Source organism: Sebastes umbrosus, chromosome 9 (assembly GCF_015220745.1).
Source record: "Sebastes umbrosus isolate fSebUmb1 chromosome 9, fSebUmb1.pri, whole genome shotgun sequence".
In the NCBI taxonomy this organism is placed as follows: Eukaryota; Metazoa; Chordata; class Actinopteri; order Perciformes; family Sebastidae; genus Sebastes; species Sebastes umbrosus.
This window is the reverse complement of record NC_051277.1, coordinates 9,700,963-9,720,658: the sequence shown is the minus strand read 5'-3', so window position 1 is coordinate 9,720,658 and position 19,696 is coordinate 9,700,963.

Genomic DNA, 19,696 nt, shown 5'->3' with positions numbered 1-19,696 from the left:
CAATGACCCGCTAGCTGTACATTATCACGCTTATTATACAGGCTACTTACTTAAGAAATCAATAATGTGACACAAAAACAGTCCGACATCAAAACTGTTCCCATAGCAACGGCCTGTTAATACATAGCAGCAGTCTCCTATAAAGAAATAACAGACCGTAGAACGCTGTGATTGTCCAATCAGAATCAAGTATTCAACAAAGCCCTGTAATATATTCAATTACTGTATGAGAAATAATGTTTTGAGGTCGGCAATGTCATAAAATTTTATATAAAATATAAAAGTTGCGTCGTCTAAATAAACACAAAGCTAGCTAATTAAACAGAAGATATGTAATGTTAAATGTTTCAGGTTCCACTTGTTAGCAAACAAGAGTAACCCAGAGAAACCACAATTGCGTTTTCATTAGCTTATAATCATTAGTAACACTGTGGTCAATTTCTAACATTACTCACTGAACACTTAGCTATGGTATCTACTCTCAGCATGTTAACATAATAGCTGTTATGCTAATTGAAGCACCACAGCCTGTTGCATTATGTTCTCCAGCCACCAGTGGCAGTACTGAGCAGCAGGTGAGCAGGGAAGAAGTAATGAACCATCTCCTATTTTACATTTTGACATGGCACAGCAGGAAGAATAGCACATTAATATCATCCAGAATTGCACTCAAGGGCCCTGCTATTGTGCAAGCTGGCTTGTTTGTATGGCTTAAAGGAACTGAGTCATCATTAATAAAATGTATTTCACCAGACATGTTAGAAAGGTCTATTGACTTTAATGGAAGTCACCTTGACATTACCAGAGTAATTTTTGCTTTATCTGACTGACATTCACTTTTTTCTTTCTCCGTTACATTGCTGAGAAGTTCATTTCCCCTCCGGTGAGTTTGTATTTTCAACATTCTTCCATCAAAGAACTTAATAAGCATTGTACCTAAAATGAGTGGGTGGATTGGACAGCACTTGTTAAACTAGTAACATCCAATAATGCATACAGGCCCTGCAGGATGCCTTTTGCAACCTGGCAGTTTTCACCGGTTGCCCTCATTCACACCAGAGTGCTCAGACTTGACCACTTGAGCTGAAACCTGACTGTGCTGTTGGCAGCTGGGGATCGCGGTGACTTTTCTCAAGGGGTTCATTCACTGCAGAGATGCCGGGAAACCAAGGTAAGTATTTGCTGCTTGTGCTTTTAGTTGATGTTACTGCTTGTGCTTTTAGTCGAGGTCTTGGCTCAGGACAGTCTGTTTTGTGCTTGGCAAATGTCAGCAAGCTGACTAAGCTGCCCTTGTTGCTGACTGTTTCTGTCCAGTTTCAGCTTTTATGCTGTGTGATTTGCAAAGATTCAGTTTATTCGTTGCAGGGTCTTAATGGCTGTCCTGCAGATATCCTAGTGCCTTCTGTCTGCTTCTCTATCAAGCTATAATGCACCTACAGGTACCCCAAAGGTATTGATTGATTTGATTTGATTAGTTTTCTGTTTGGCACATGCTATTTATGTCATTAGTGAAATAAGAGTATTCGTATTTGAATATTCTTAAATGCTATGTATTTTTTCATACTTTTTATAATGTTTTTTTTCACTTGTTCGGTCAGAAATCTTCTTGTCCAGAGTATATTTTTACTTGCCCCTATAGAAATTGTTCTATTTATTACCGGTTATCCAATAACAACAAAGACTAAAGTTAGTTGACATGTTTAATCTTTATTTAAGTATATTAATCTGGAGTTTTGCCTACATCTTCTAACGCCACCCAACTAAACTCCTGTTTCCAGGATAAGTGAAATGGTCTCTTGCGCTTCAGCTCATAAACTTTGTCTTTACCATTTTCTCGCGAGTGCCCTATCGGTACCGCGCATGTGCAACTCTGATCAGAGATGAGAAGGAAGGGTGATGGCTCACTCCTTAGCTACTTCCATCATCAGCTCCGGATGTGTTTAATTACTAGCCCGACGTGACATTTTACTTGCCGTGGGCAAGCGGGAAATCTTTTTGTTGAGCCCTGTTATGTGCTTCATCTTTTTATATGCATTTGCTAATTTGGTCTGGGGCCTAGTTATGTCTCATTGTTGACAATTTGTTGTTTTGTTTAGGGACGTAAGTCACTGTCTTGCATTATTTATTTCTGTGTAATTTTGGCTTCATGGATAATATGGCTATTGTTACAAACAGTAAGTAGTCACATTTACTTTTTGTTCTTCACATACTTTATATTCAGCTAAGCGTTAGAAAATGTAGTATTGGTTTACTCTTCTTTATACAGCTATTTCTAATAGCTAATTTGTTTAATTTGCAGGTATGCGAGAGGGCGTTGATTGCCTCTGATAGCAACATGCATTGCATCCATCTACATTTAGTTAGCAGATATTTCCCTTGTGTGAACACACTATTAGTATCTTGCTGCATGTTTGAGAGTAGTTTGGCACGATTACTGAACTATACATCTCAAAAGAGAAGGGCTGTGCTGCTTGGATTGTGTGAAGTTTCTATGAAGTGTAGAGCTTAACAACCACAATAATCAGGCATTCGCTTGATGTGTCTGACTGATCTGATGTTAACAAAGTACAAAATCAAAAACGAATGAAAGCTGAAAGTCCAAGTAGATGTGTCCCGACTGAGAGGCTTCGAGCCTCCAAAGGATGTGCTCCACAAAGGTTGGTCCCTCAGAAGATCTGAAGCCTATAGTCGGAGCCTGCACCTCTTCCCAAAAATGAGATGGTCTAACCAGAGACTAAAACTAATTGGACATTCAGGCAGCGGTCCTCATCAACTCCTAAAGTAAAAATTCAAGTTTATCATCAGGCGGTTTCTCTCAAACGAACAGAGAGTTTAGCAGTGGTTAATTGGGATAATGATGATAATAATGATTAAAAAGTAGATGAAGTCAATGAGATAAAAATGCTTGCAAGAGCACAACAAATGACAAATACCTAGTTGACAAGAATAACAATCCCCCCACTGTAAAAGTCCAAAAAGTAACTTTACTGTGACTCAGTCAAAGTTTTAGATTAGCCTCAGACAGATATAAATCATCGAAACATAGAAATGTCAGTGCTCGAAGAGGCAGGAAAGGTTTTGTTTCCTATAAAGGAATGCAGGAAATAGATGATAAGCCCTCTGTAATGGAATATACTGTAGCCCAGATGTATCATGATTGATTACTTTATTTGTCTGTATGCTATAAATAAGGAGCAGACAATCGATGCAGAAGCCCAGAAAAGTCAAACAGGCTCACAGATTTTTCTTTTTCACTGCGCATGTAGCATGCAGTTTTAGTCCTGTTCAAAAGTATGCTTGTTTTCCCTGCAGGGATCCGTTCATAAAAATAAATTGCATAACAGTCTAACACAGCTCACTCATTCCTGCTGCTCAATGTAGAGATTATTGGCCTATCAAAGAGTGAGCAAATGATGAATGTAAACCTTTGGGTTTCTTGGTTTGGATTTTGATTACAAGTCACATATCAAACTTAAAATTTCCTCGGAGAGCAGTTTTAGCATCGAGTCATCAGTTAAGTGTCATCTTTAATCATTTGAGCATTTATAAATCAATGTTCCGTCCGTCTTTTCTTCATCTCCTTCAATTTACCTCCCAGTAAGAAGCAGGTGATTGTGACAGAGTGACGGAAACAGGCTGTGGTGAAAAGTTTTGGCATACTCTCCGAGTCATACCATATGGCACTGCCTCGACACTACATACCTCATGCTGGGTCTGGAATTTTCTCCTTTCAAGTTCCTGGAATAACATATCCCGGCGGAGGAGGCAAAGTGTCCCTCAGAACGGGAAACTTGATAGAATTGGATCCTCTCATTTCTTGCCAAACAAGAACAAAGCGTAGGCCAGGCGGGGGAAACTAACAATATAGTCTAACCTTGAGACGTGGACGCCAACAGCGTGCCCTCTTTTACATTATTCATATGAAAAATACAATTTTCACTTATATTTTATTCATTGGTTTTTCCTTAAACAATGGGAAGTCCTAGTGTGATTTTGACAGGGGTATCTGACGGAGAGAAAATGTATGAGAGAGAAAGAGTATTATTACTTTCACCTGTGTTATTGATCGAAATTAAAGAACAGCCGCTAAAAGAATAGCTTTTTAATAATAACTTCATCAGTCATCGATGTCCTTTCAAGTTGTTTCATAATGTCCTTCGTAACAGTCTCAGAGGGCATACACAATGTCAGCATGGGTGAGTGCAATGGCATCTTAAGAAATGCATGTGTGTGTATCCAAACCTCTACCCCGCTGTATATGATACCTGATGGACAATGTGTGCTCACTGATGGACACCTGCTGACAAAATGCTGTTGCAATGTACAGTAGATGATTCCAATTATAGCCCAAGCGATACTGGATTTTTGAGACCATTACCAATATACATATTTTAGAGTTTAAAAAAATAATTATATGTATCAGCCGATAGTCTTTTCTTTATACAAACATATAACATAAACAAACTTTTTTTTTTAAGCAGGACATTTTGTATTTACACTCGCCATTACTCTCTGGTGGACAACTAAGGAGACACTTTTTAAATGACCATAAACATCTTTGGAATTAATATACTATAGTTTCTTTATAGCTAACAGCCAACTTATACACCAATACTCACTTCAATACGCTATAACAAGCCAATATTGGCCAATATGTATAGGTCCATCCGATTTATTAGTCTAGCTGTAATCCAATTAATATCGAACACATGTAATCGATAACACTGCACATAAATTAAGCTGCTAACAATTTCATATCAGAAACCCCTAGCTATTAGACTAAGTGCATCTTATTTAAGTCAGGATCTGCAACGTGGACAAACTTATGTAAAAAGCCCAGTAAAAACAAAAAAAAAAGTGACATTCATCTGATGGTAAATGGGTCCAACAAACACAGGACTTTCAACCACAAGATCTGTGTTTGAGACCGGTGTTTACTTTCGTGACGTTTTTGACGCGCTTTCCGTACTAATGTTACGTAGTTTACGTACGTATTGTACTTAGTTTATGTAATAATTTTACGCATGAAGTTTTTCCTAAACCTAACAAAGTGGTTTTGTTGCACCCTGCTAGTACTGCACCTTCATACAAGCATGTAATATTCACGCCTCGGCGAGTCAAAACGTAACACTGACACGCTATCTTCTGGTGGACATGCTTTGATGCCGGGTTGTAAAAGTATGTAGTGCGCTGTTGTAGTGCAGTGCAGTGCAGCAGTCCGACATGTTCTTCTGTCTGTCTTCATCTCCCCCGTTTCACTGCCTTGGACTGTGCTGCTTTATTAAAAAAAAAATAATAATTAATAAAAAAAAAAAGCATTTGAATACTGATTTGGAGGTTGATTACCATGGCAATGGTCGAAGCTTTGAAGCATTTGGGTTAGCCCTAGTAACATGATCAGCCAAACCAAACCTAACCTTGACCTTAAGTATATCTAGTTGCCTAACCTTACTTAATCATGAGCCACGCGCGGATATTGTACACATGTTCCTAATAAATCCAATAGCAACACTGTTTCTTCTAGGTTGTCTCATTGACTTAATATTTATAACTTTATGCATCTTATTTAGCCAAGAGTAATAAAATCGTCAAGACTCATTAGAAAGCTTTGTTGTGTCAGTAGAATAGAGTAGTTATCTTGGTTTTGAAAGACTAAAAAACAAGGCCAGGGAGATACAGCAAACAAAAGATGTTGAAGTTTAGTTGTTTCCGAATATAAATGATGGGAAATGGCTTTTCTGGTATGAGTAGAAATAAAGCAATCTCATCAGTTTTAATTGAGAATTCCTGCTGTTTCATTGTGAACATGTTGGGCACACAATGTCAGCAAAAGAATCTGGGCATGAAGAGGGGACTTTATTTCTGTTTAAAAACAGCACAATTTTGTAATTCATTTTGATATTTACCTTGTACTTCGTTGATGTTGCAGATGCTTAGAAAGAACACTTAATGATTGCGTTTGAGGGAATACCATCTCAGTGAGACCATTTTTTGTCCGATTTTTTTTTACACAAATTAGCAAATCAGCATTTTTCAATTCATCCTCTGAACAGAGAAAATAAAGATAGAACACAAAAAAAATCCACTGCAATCCCAAGAGTTTTTCTGCTTTATCTTGAATGCCAGCAAAGTCTATTAGCTCCGTTTGCACGTTTTTCCATGGTGTCCAAAACAGATGGTACGAAGGTTTGTCCAGAGACCTGCCTTTGTAACAGTTGCAAACGGAGAAGTTCAGATGGTAGCATCGACAGGTCTATTGGAAGATAAGTCGACTTTCAAAGGCAATAAATGGGGTAAAATGCCAGCTAGGTAAACTGCGATACCAGCTGTCAGCCACAAGAACAAGAAAAGAAACCCAGTTGATGCCTGGCACTGGACAAAGTGTTCTATCTATCAAACAACATCAGTTTATAAAGTACTCCCAGCAGAAAAGTTTTTTTTCATGAAGTAAAAAAAAAAAAAAGTGGAGGAAATATCCATTTTGTTCCCTTTTCAAAGCATAGCCAAGAAATCCCAATTATCTAGCTAATTGCTAATTTATTTTACACACCTTCTCTTTCACGTTTAGCGACCAACTGTGCTACTCACTACTCATGCATGAAACAATTGTTGGGGCGACTATAACTTATAATCTTTGGAATTTTTTGTCAATGAGAAAACCTTGTTGATATCTGTATCAACATTTAATTCTTTTTTTTTGTAGCACTTTATATTACAGCTCGGTAATAACACAGTAATAGTGGGGTGAACGTTTGATAATAGAGGTACTAATTAAGTAACATCTTGCAATTAAAAAATTAATAACCAGGTACAGTAACAGCTTGAGAATAACAATGGGTATATCTGGGTTTGAAATGTATGTTAAGGGGCCAAAAACCAAGGGAAACAATGGGGAAACACATTTAAAGATGGCAAAGAGGCAAAACTATTTAGTAATAGTATAGTAATATTTTGGTAACAATATGGTAACCTGCTAACAATAAAATTGAATTAAAAAAACGCTAATATGGTGACATTAATGGGTTAATAACTGATAATAATGAGGTAATATAGGTTGATGTTTTCACAATGTTATTCAGTGTAATACCTTAAAAATCACATGAAATTATTGGAAGTTAAAATCTGTGATTATCCCATTATAATGCTCAAATTCATCCTTGCTTATGTGCCAACCATTCCCTTTTGTTTCTAGATAATTCTATACTAATTATATGTCTAATGTTTTAGACTTGTTACCTGAGACACTTGGGGTATCCATGAATCAGGGCTGCAAAATGCTAAACTACCTGTTTCTATTTAATTTAATATTAGATTAAAGGACCACTGTGTAACAATTAGTGGGATCTATTGGTAGAAATGGAATATAATATTAATAAATGTGTTTTCTTCAGTGTATAATCACCTGCTAATAAGAATCGTTGTGTTTTTGTTACCTTCGAATGAGCTGTTTATATCTGCATAGGGAGCGGGTCCTCTCCACGCAGTCCAGCATGTTGCTCCCTCATGTTTCTACAGTAGCCCAGAACGGACAAACCAAACACTGTTAACTTTTCCTGCTTGGGCCGAAATCGATAACGTTACTCGCTCCCATCGCCGCCGTTCACTCTCTCTCGCTTCACCACTCACTTCCCACGTACACACACACTCTACGCACTGGCTCTACTCCAAATAGCTCTAGAGAGGGCCATTTGAGTTATCGCGTCGGCCACCGTAGCTCTCCAACACGCTTGGCACTTGGGAGAGGCTTCAGTCGGTTGCAATCTTTTCACTTCTCTTTACTGACTGTGTGCATTGTTGTTACATACTCATTTCGAGAATTACTTTTTTTTTCCATTGTTACATGTTATATAACGAATGCCAATAAAAGAAAAATTTGATGACTAAAAAAGTCAAAGTCATTTTGAATTGCAAAGATTTTCAGCTCTGAAATGTTTAGGGGAATAAAAGAGCGCATTGTGTCTCTTTTCAGTGCAGCGGGGGCTGGCTTTTCATTATGCTCATGTTTTCAGGCAGCTTTGAAATAAGTCACACAAACGCCTACATTGCATTTCATTGTATGTAAAATCACTCTTGTCAATACACTGTCCTATACAGAGTTTCTTTATGCACACACATGCACACATGGTAAAATGTCAGTCAATTCCTCATTTGAGCCGATCCATTGTATAAACCATTCAATTTTTTTGAAACATCCAGTCATGTCAGCTCTTGAGATCATGTTAGCAAATCTGCATAGTCAGTCAGCCTTCTACAGAGGCTTCAGGAGCTTAGATACAGCTGTATTATTTGTGATTGAATGTTTGAGTCTCCTGCAAACTAGGATTTGAGGCCATCCAGTGTTTGCTTTTTCATTTAGTTGAAGCTTGCTGAACAGACTGTCAGACATGCCGGATTAAAGATAAATCCATGCATGTATTTCTAACTAACAGTCAGACTTCTAACTAACAAGAAGACAGTGCCCAGTTAGATGTCATGTACACTGTGCTGCAGCTCCAGGGGGAAAACAGGCAAGTTTAGCAGAGTGTACTTTGCAGCGTGGACCACATAATGGTTTTGTTGTCATGATCCAATCCTGTCTGTGGGCAGATGAATTCTTTGGAGAAATTTACAACCTATTGCACATTCTGTTTTCTTTTTACAAAAACGAAGGAATAAAGAGCCCGTTTCTGTGTGTACAGCGGGGCACAGTCTGCTTTCAAGTTTGATTTAAGGTAATTGCAGCATGAAATATTTGAACGCTTTCATGTGCAATGCCAATATTTCCTTAGCTGCAAAACCTTGGATCTTTTCTTTTCGACATTAAACGGTATTCCATTCCAGATCTGTTTTTGTTAGCGTCGTGTCCTCGATAATTGGTAGTATTTGAATAGGGCTGTGTATTTGGCAAGAATCTGGCGATACGTATCACGATACAGGGGTTATGATTCAATATATTGCGATACTGTAAGCATTAGCAAAGGAGATATATTGCGGAAAACTTTCATAGCATAAAGAACACACCACCATATGCATAAAATCTGAGTAAAAAAGTTTACTATATTATGCAATCATCTGCATTTGCATTCACAACAGTCTGTAACATCCAACATCAAAGCACAACACTAAATGAACCCCAAATCGTTGCATGTAAATTAAAAATAGATAGTGTTTTTTAGAATCAATACAGTATCGCACTACATAATATTGCGATACTCAAGTGTATCAATATTCTTACACCCCTATATTTGAGTAGTACTCTATTAATGGCCCAGACATATTTTTATCTGACATGTATTTGTGTGCAAAAAGCCAACTGACGACTATTCTCCATATACAAGCAAATATATAATCTCGACCTGGCCGGTGTGTACGCCCTTCTTACACTCTATACTCTCTAGTATATGTACTGAGGTATAATGTAATCTCATTTTAACGCTGCAGTTTTATGATAAACGATGCAATAAGTTGTAGCTTGTTTGCTGAATATATGAAAAACGGCAAGAGGAAATTAAATACCACTCTTATTTATTTTTCCTTTCACTTTAAAGGAGATTCATCTCCTCTGGAATCAATTTGAATAAAGTTGAACAAAGAAGGCCCTCACACATCAATGATAAATTGGACTTGGGGAATTAACTACAATACATTAAAAGTCCCTTTGCAAAGTTACATCTGGGACAAGGCTCCTTAATTCTATTACGTACGTTTCTGTGCTGCTCTTTCCATTTATCGAAATCGCTCGTCACTGCTCTTTTTGTTGTCACAACTGATAAATTTAAACACCTCGGTTAAAGGATTTAGATTTAGATGCACTCCACATACTGCGGGTCTATTAAAGTCACTCTGGAACTCGCTGCTTAGACAAAGGGAAGTGACAGAACAGTGCTCATCAGTAGCTTTAGTGATCCAGCTAAGTCAATCACAATGTAATTGTGCCTGTGATCCAGAGGATGGGGCTGAAGCATTAACCACACAGTGCTGTTCTGCTATTCTGTTTATGACACAGTGTGCCTAATGATAAAGCTGCAGTCTTGTACTCGCATGACTCTTATTTACATGATTTGTAAATTGAATTGCGGCTCACATCGACACAACACCAGATACTTTCAATCACATTTCCAAGCGACTAAGTTGACAGCCTATTGATGTGTCTGAATTGTTTGAATAATGGTAAAGCCACCATAACAGCATAATACGAAAGGAAAATGAGGTGGATGTTGGGACTATTCTCCTGAAAATACAGTGTTCCCCACATAGAAAGGATTCTTCCAGTACACTGGATCCAACTACTGCAAAAACCTGATCCCTAAACATCTTCCAAAGATGTTTTAGGGGGGGTTGAGATGTCTTTAGAGGAGAAAACGTACGTCTTGGTAAATGTATCACAAAACCACAGGTATTACCCTGGAGATTTAAATTCCTCTTCACGCATAAGAGAGCAAGAAGAGGCACTTTTTCCAGCATTGGCAGGGGCACGTCTGTCTTTTCTTTGTCGCTCTCTATTCCCTACTGCCTGAGAAGTCCTGATAAGACACACAAGTATCTGGGGAGGAGTATAACCTCAGCCTGCTGAGGTGGGATTCAAATTGTTTGATGGAGTGACTGATTAACTGTTTTTATTTTTTTATTTCACTCCCCGGTGTTGCTATGGAAAGCTAGTCTTTGAAGTTGTGATGGTGGTGCCATTCCAGTTTTTCTGCCAAGCCACTGTGAATGATGGTAGGGATTAAATTATTTCTGACATTGTATTACTGGCAGACACGTAATTTGCTCTCAAGCACAGCTACTGTAGGGCCATTCTGGTTGTAAGAGCTATATTGAGAACTTTTTTTTTTTTCTGTTGCAGAAAATTTATGCAAATGTGTTCGTTTTAAACATATGTGAAAATTGCAATCCAGAATACGAGACTGCAGCAAAAAAAATCAAACCACAATAAACTTACTTAAATATCCTTATTTTTTCCCCTCAAGACTTTAAGTCCAACAGCCCATTATAAATAGTTTTAACCTAAACATTGTGACTGTCATAAGCCCTGAGAAGAGGCCTTAAACATTCTTTAGTTAGATAAATATATAAATAATATATATTTGTTGCTAATGTACTTAAAGTATTTTTTATGTGTTTTCTAGATGCATGCAAAATGTACATGTATGAGTTGATTGGTATCTACAAATATGACCACAAAATTATGACACAGATATGATGTGCTATTAAATTTTATTACACGGCTGTGTTGAATACTGGATTCTGATTGGTCAATCACGGCGTTCTGCGGTCTGTAATTTCTGTATAACAGACCGTTGCTATGTATAGCAGACCAACATTGACCAACTGTCAACAAAGCCCATGAAAAGACAATTCCAACGATGTGTCTGTCTTTTACGGTGAGACACCCCAGTCAAAAACACTGTTTTTCATGCACTGGTCAATTTTGAGATTTTGGGCTATTTTGCCTCCATAACATGTCTTCTCTCAGACTAGTGGAAAGAAAACATCTAAAATACATATTTAGGTATTTATTTTATTACTACACCATCTGTAGATGCTCCTAAAACTCCTAAATTCACCAAAAGTTAGCATTGCTTCATTTATATATTTAAACATACATTTTCAGAAAACTTGTAATACAAAAAATCATTGTCTTAATGTAAATAATATACTAGGGAAGTTTCATGATGATATCTATTAGTTAAAATATTTTACCCCACTGTAGTATTGCAAAATGTATGGGATTTTACAATCAATATCTTTAACGGCCATTTTCTCAAAGTGAGGTTTTTCTCAGACTTTGAGCCAGAAATCTCCACTTCAGAAGCACTTACACTTCCCAGTTTTATTCCCATCTATATTCTGAAGGTTTTTACAGAGGGGATTTGTTCATACAGTATATCATTCATAGCCTGAATTCTATAACATTTTATGGCGAAAATGGATTTTTTATGGTTGTTTACGGTATTTTCTGATTTATGGAGTGATAAAGATATCCAAAACCCCCTCAGTAAAAACCTTTAACTCTAATGTGTCAACAAAATGAAAAAAGTTTAGCTTCATCCAGTGTTCACATTTCTGTTCTGGAAATGTATGCACATTAGCACATGTTAAATAAGATAATGCCTTATTTGCATGTATAAACATAAGGTTATTTGTTTTACCCTATTCAATAGAGGTGTCTCCCCTGAATTCAGCCCCAAGACCATTGGTTCCTACTGAAGTCGTAAGACTGCTCACAAATATATACATTAATTTTTAAAACAAAGACTAAATGATATTCTAAAACGGTTGGACACTATAGATTTTAGCAACCGCTGCTCAAACAGGAGTAAATAGAGAATTTATTGGGGATGTTTGCTGCACTAGTGAGCATTCAAGGCAGCTGGACAGTGTATGTGATGTCTAAAAATAAACAGTGGTCATGGTATTGAAAGACCATATCACCCAATTTGTCACCCAGTCAGCCCAGCGTGGTGTATTGATGTGTTTCTAATAGTTTTTGGCACAGAGGAATAAGCTATATAGGCTTTGGATACACAGACAATGCTAAGTCAGATCAATCAATTGCTGGTTTTGGTCTTTTCAGGAGATTTCTCGACAATAAGGAAAATATAGAATATCCCTATAGCCTTATTTTTTTAAATACAGAAAGCCAGACAGTTGTATAACTCTCCAAAATACAATGCTTTATGCACCGCCCTTCATTAACCACCCAGATGAAGGCAAAGTAGCTGCAAACAGAGTAAAACGTGGTGTATTGGAGGGTTGTTGTGCGACTAGTTTAATTTTGATGGACTTGTATTGAAGCACTGCACCACTCTGCACTTTGCTGTGCATGCGTTCTCAATATTAAAATGACAACATAAGAGTTCTTGATGAGTTGATGGAAAATATAAATGCTCATCGACCACCCTCATGTCAGTAGTATTACTTCCCAACATGTTATTCTGACATCAACCTTTACCTCTCTCCATGTAATCGTTTTGTGTTTGGGAAACTTAATTGGAGCGCAGTATCCACTGTTTGCTTTTAAAGACATAATGTCTTGATGAGTTTGGGGTCAAGGGCCTTCGTCGATGACTTTGTGTCAGTGTTTTTCTGTACTAAAGAAGTAACTCTTGGAAGCCCTCAGTCACTGGCTCACTGAGGGAATACAGCCTCCCATCAGGGATTGAGCCAACCACCTTATTAATTAGCCTTTGCAGCTTTAGGCCAACCTGCTAACCCATTTAATGAGTAAATAATTGCTTCTTAGGTCTTATGTCATCATGTCTTTTATTAATATGGGAAGTTATCTCAAAATTACTCTTGAACCCTCGGAGTGCCAAAACGAATTTGGAGCAGAGGAGAATTTGGCCCAAAGATCTTTCTTTGGGCTACAAATCTTGGAGGATTGGTTCCAAAATAAGATAAATTCCGATTTGATTCCTCAAGGATTTAAAGAATTGTCGAAAGACTTTTTGACAAGGGATTGTTATCAAATAATTGGAAAAGTACATCCAATTTAAATATCTTTCTAGAACTTGTACAAACAGATAAATGAAACGTCTGGCTCCCTTTCAGTTGTTCACTGTTATTCCTTTTTACCTTACCTTGTTTTCACTTTCAGATTTGCAGACCACTGAGTCTAATAGTGCATCAGTTTTACTGAAAACTAATTCATTTAATTATATGAATAATAATGACCATACAAAGTGTACACAGTCACATGCACAGTGATAGATAGATACTTCATCAGCCCCCAGGGTCAAACTATCAGGGGCAGCGGAGAGAAACAGGTAATTCTAGTAACTCAGTATCATTTTACATGTTGACTTAACTTTGAACAATTCTCTAAGGCCTTGGTGGCTCTTTGCTATGCGAGTAACAGCCATCCCTCTTTCCACTGCTAATCAATAACGTGTCTTTCTTGGTCTATAGGCGACTTGTGATTGATGTATTACAAATCAATGAGGGTTTTTTATGAAGTTGATATCTTTGTTACACTGCACCGATGTGATGTCATTCATTCACATGTGTCAGCGTTGAACTGTGTTCCTCTGCAGTTAATCATGTCATGAAACGGATGTTTGTCTTTGAAGTAGATGTATTGTGTTGCTAACTGAGTTCCTCTCTTAGAAGGCTGGTAATCCAAGGCTGTTTAGGTATCTGTCGGTATACATGTAGGGAAGTTGTACTTTTTTTAGAAGACTGAAAAATGTTTATTCTATTAGCGTTGTTTTTTTTCACTTTATTGGAATAAAAGAGGACTTAAAACAATCACATTTTTCAGATTTTGGTGGCAACTCTGTAATGCAGTGTAATGATGCATAGTGTCAGCAGTTCAAGTTGCTCTTGATTAACAAAATACCAGTTAATTAACAAACAAATGTGTCTAATTTACTAGATTTGATAGGTTTCTACTCTACAGCTCCGATACGTGACCTCCTTTCTCCAAATGGAAAATGTATAAAAGGCCTGAAAGTTATCGTGAATCTATTCAAATCACCTTCTCGCCTTATAAAATCTGCACTTCATTTAGCTGGTAAAGTAATGACCGTCAATGGGTTTGTAAATAACCTACTTAGAGGACATTATGCTGGAAAATGTGCTAATTAGCAAGAACAATGCTTGCACTGGCAGTGTAAAGACATCTAATCCTTGTCCTCTAAAGCTCAATGCATGTCTTTAATGTGTCAGGGTCCATTCTCTAACAATATAAGAGTTAGGGAATCATTTCTTTGGTTTTTAGAGTGCCTGACTACTGATGCCAAATAGCCTATATTAATGCTGCAAGGCCCTTTGGATAAATGTGTCCGACTTTAAATAGAAAGAGAAAAACGAAAACATGCTTACAGTTTATGCCATGCATCAAAGGGTTACAGAGAGTGCATCCGCTCACCTTTTTACTCCTTCTGGATGTAATTAAGATGTTTAAATTATGAGTGAAGGGAAAACATGCTCTTTTGAAATGTATGAAACATTCATTTGAATGTTTGGGGGTTTGTTAAATGGACAAAATATATGAAAAACTGAAGAGACTATATTTAGTAATTTCATTGTCTTTTTACATGATTTACTTTTATGAAAGGTATTTTTTTCCTACATATTAAAGGACCAGTGTGTAACAACTAGGGTGATCTATTGGCAGAAATTGAATATGATTTTAATACAAATGTTTTCTTTAGTGTATAATCACATGGAAATATGAATTGTTGTGTTCTATTTACATTAGAATGAGCCGTTTATATCTTCATGGAGTCTGCTATGTTTCACCACCATGTTTTCTACAGTAGCCTAGAACGGCTTGGGCTGGAGTCAATAGCGTTACTCGCTCCATCGCTGCCGCCGCTCTCTCTCTCTCTCTTGCTTCACCACTCACTTCCCAAGTACACACACACTCTCGGTACTGGCTCTGCTCCAAATGACCTACGCTAGTCTTGCAACAACTGTCTCTAGAGAGGGCCATTCGCGTTTTTCGCGTCGGCCACCGTAGCTCTCCTACACACGCCAGATCTTAAACACTGCTCCTTTAACCTGTATGCGATATGATGTCTTATATATGATGATGATCTATATGATGATAGGTTTTGTGGGTGTCAAATATGTGTCAACTTTGAGAGCCACTGTCTCCTGAATGGTTGGTCATTCAGGTTAATCAAATCATGCTGTAACACTCTCTCATTCAGAGAGCGAAGAAATGTCATCTTCAGCTTTGCTAATGCAGGTTTCGGCGGAAGTTAGCCTCTCGGAGAAGGCACCAATTGCTTCTTTTATCTCTTGATTAGCCGAGACTAACTGAGACGTCTGCTCTCATGGATTGTATGGCTGCGACAATGTTGGTCTTGTTGGCTTGGTCGCTAACGTTATCTTCCTCCTCCTCCGCTTCGCCATCTAGTGAGGTTCGGTCCATGCTAACGTCATCCTCCTCGCTAACTATGTCCATTTTTTTCGGCATTTTAACTTCACAAAGTGTAAAAGTAACAATTCTGAAGTGATAAAAGTTAACTGGGAGACATATTGACGAAATGGAAGCGCAAATTCAAACAGGCATTGTTGTATTCTGAACCCCGTGACCATATGACAGTGTAAAGGTAGTGATAATGATTCATCAGGAAGGCTGTTTGACAAGCCACAGTGTATCCGTGGACAGTTCTGAACAGTAGAAAATGCTCTTTTACTGCTATTCATGCTGATGCCTAACAGCTATGACAACAGCTGCTTTTTGACTGGCTTGTTATGAGGCAATTTGTCGAGACTCCTGACAACTTAGACTAGAAATTCTGCAATAGAGGAATGTACGTGTCAATCCAAGCTTTGTAAAGTAAGCAGGCAGCAATGAGTCAAGATGTGGCGCTAAAGACAGAATGATTTTCTGACCCATCCTGAAGGACTGATCCTGTTGATGTTTTGATCTAAACTAAAACACATGAGTGATGGACATATAGTCAGATTTCTCTTTTGGCAGAGAAATCACTTGTATGGCAGATACAGTTAAAGTATGCCTCAAATGTGAGGAGTTGCTGTTTGTCAGTGTTTTATACCATTATTGTTTTATTTCACATAGAATTCAATCATCAATTATTTTTTTCTGCTTTTTGGACTGTCGGACAACACCAGTGATTTAAAGAAAAAGTTTGACATTTTGGGAAATGCTTTCTTGCCGAGAGTTAGATGAGAAGATCATTACGGCTCTCCGGTCTGTGAGGTAAATATGTAATGTGAAACTATACGGCATGTCGGCTAACTTAGCTAAACACAAAGACTGCAAACGGCGAAAACAGTTAACCTGGCTCTGTCCGAAGGTAACAAAATCAACCTCTAGAACTCACTAGTTAAAATGTTATATCTCATTTGTTTAATCCAAACTAAAATTGGAATGTAAACCATCAAATCGTCGTTTTACGGTGAGTTATGTGCCGAATTATTCCTTGTCGGACAAGACTCAAGCAAGTTATTGGTCCTGACCAAAATATAGTCCCTCTTTCTGGTCTTTGTGCCAAGTGAAACTCCCTTATTCAGTGCTAGTGCTCATACATTTGGGTATCTAGAGTACCTACCAACCCACAAACTGTGAAATAAGACAACCCAGTCAGCTTTTTGTGGGCTTCCTAGATCAGAAAACTTGATTCAACAAGCCATTCAGATGTGGTTCCCCTTTCTATATCACATGGACGCTCATTAGAATATATCGCCCACAGCTTGAGAACTACCTTTGCAAAGGTGCACCATATTTTTCGAGCAAGCCAATCAGAACAGACTGGGCTTTTTCGGAAGGGGGGGTCTTAAAGAGACAGGCGCCAAAACGGAGCGTTTCAGACGAATAGAGGGAGAATACAGGTATATTCAGAGAGACGGTATGAGAAAAATAAAGTGATTTTTGGACATTAAAGCATGTAAACATGTTTCTAGTAGAAACCCAAAATACAAGTATGAACCTAAACCTAAAAATGAGCATGATATGTCCCCTTTAAGTTAGTCAGCTGCTGGCGGTAGCTTCATATTTAGCCATATGAGAGTTTTGTCATCTAACTCTCAAGTATATTTCCCTAAATAACAAACTTTTCCTTTAAAGATGCCACCTTAGGCTCGGGAATTTTTGTATAGACATATTGTAAACTGAGACTTAATTAAAAAAAAGAAGATCTTTATTTGCAGCCTTAGTACAGTATGTACAGTGTATATACAGTATGTGTGTGAAGATGGCTCCTCAAGGCCAACTGATGTATGTCATTGTCCTCTCTTCAGAAATGGTTGCTTTAAATGGAAATATTGATTTCATTGTTCATTGTCTATTACGGTTTGGGAATTTTCTTTAGAGCATTCAACAAGACATCATCATCAGAGCTGTGAACAATTCATGTTCTGTAAGTATTTGTTTGTGGGTGACAATCCACTGGCATTTGACCATGACACACTTCTTTTTTTTTTTTTTTTTAAAGTTATTTTTTTGGGGGCATTTTCCATTTTTATTGACAGGACAGTGGATAGAGTCTTGAAAGGGGGGAGAGAGAGAGAGTGGATGCGGAAAGGGCCACAGGCCGGATTCGAACCCGGGCCGCCGCGGTCAGGACCAAGCCTTAATACATGGATGCCCGTTCTACCAACTGAGCTAACCCAGGCGGTAAAAAAGATCCTTTACTGTACTGTGCACAAAGCCTCTTGAATGCAGCCATTATGGAATATCTGTCTTATCTTCCCAGATAACATAATGGCTCAAACGTTGCGTTTCAAAGGCATTTTTCACACCATGGAGTGTTTTAAAAACACTTGGGATGGAAAATTTAATGGAATTTAGAGCAAAGTAATCAAATCAGCCCCAGTATCTTCTGAGCGCTGACCACTGTTACCACTGCTTCCTGCAACACAACCAGTTCAATTGAAGTTAATTAGAATGAATGTAGCAGGAATTATTTGGACGATTGAGACAAATAACCAATCTGTGCACCGCAATTGAATTGTTTTGTTGGCAATAGAGCTTCCAATCAGGGTTGGACACCTCTCCTCTCCCTGCTGACTTCAGATACCAAAAGACAATGTACGCTCATTTGCTTAGTAAAGATTTTTTTTAGCCATGCTGATTTCCAAATTCAATTTAAGGCCAATTTCTTGCCAAGCTAAAGAAAAAGGTCCTCTGGAGTGCTGAGAGTCCCTGTTTTGATCATTGTTCTCTTTCAGGTTGGAGGGAGAATTATTGATTTGGATTCAGTTGAAGCTATTGTGAAGGCGAGAGGTCTATTTGTCGAAACCTGCTGGCGTGCGTCGCTCCAGATAATGAGGAAGCATAATGAAGCATGTTAACTCTGCGTTACCGTCGTCATCAAAGTCATCAGCGACAGCACTCTTTGATTGGCACCTGTCGCCAAATCAATGGAATTGACTAACATTTATGCCACGCCATCTGTTTTATTGTCGCGCAGTATATAGGCCTTTTTGAATGAGTGGGAAGAAGCTATGATAATTCCCTTCCTCTGTCATTTCTTGTCTGACAGTTACAGGAGCGTAAATGAGCATGTTTTTCAATGTATCGCTGCTATGTCATTTCCAGTTCTCCATACAGATGAAATAATGCATAATGTCATGTTGGAGAGAGCGCAGGAAATCACATACTGTAGATGTCTGAATCGACGTGTGTGTGCTATATTCCCACTTTACATACAGCGGCTGTACTCTCCCGTTAATCTGCCAAATATAGAATATCTCAGTGGTCAAATCGCAAATAAACGCAAATGAACTTAAGTATATCTCCAAAAGGTAAAAGAGGAGACGTGCCATTGTTGTATGAGCCAGGATGATGTGGCATAGAGATGAAACAGTTGAGTTAGTCCTCCCATGAGGGGCTATCCCTTAGATCTTTAATTAGGGCAAGAGAAGACAGGAAAATGTAATCAATCCTCTCACCTCTGGGCTTTCTGTAGTGGGAATATGCAATAATGTATATTCCCGCGGGACAGTATTTTCATCAATATTCTATTTAACAAAGCTTTTTTTTGTAATCACAGATACCAATGGTAAGTTTTAAGTTTAATTTCACTAAAACCTGAAAATGTTGTAACAATTTATAAAAAAAAGTCTCTTTCCAACTTACTCGGATGAAACCTGATTACTGTTAACAATAATAAACAATAACAGATGGTGATATTTATTATAATAGCTTTAAGAACTGGCTCACAACCAGCAGACTTGCTCCAATTCCACACGTTGGAATATGGATCAGCGAAAGTTAACACATTTTTGTTTGGGGGAA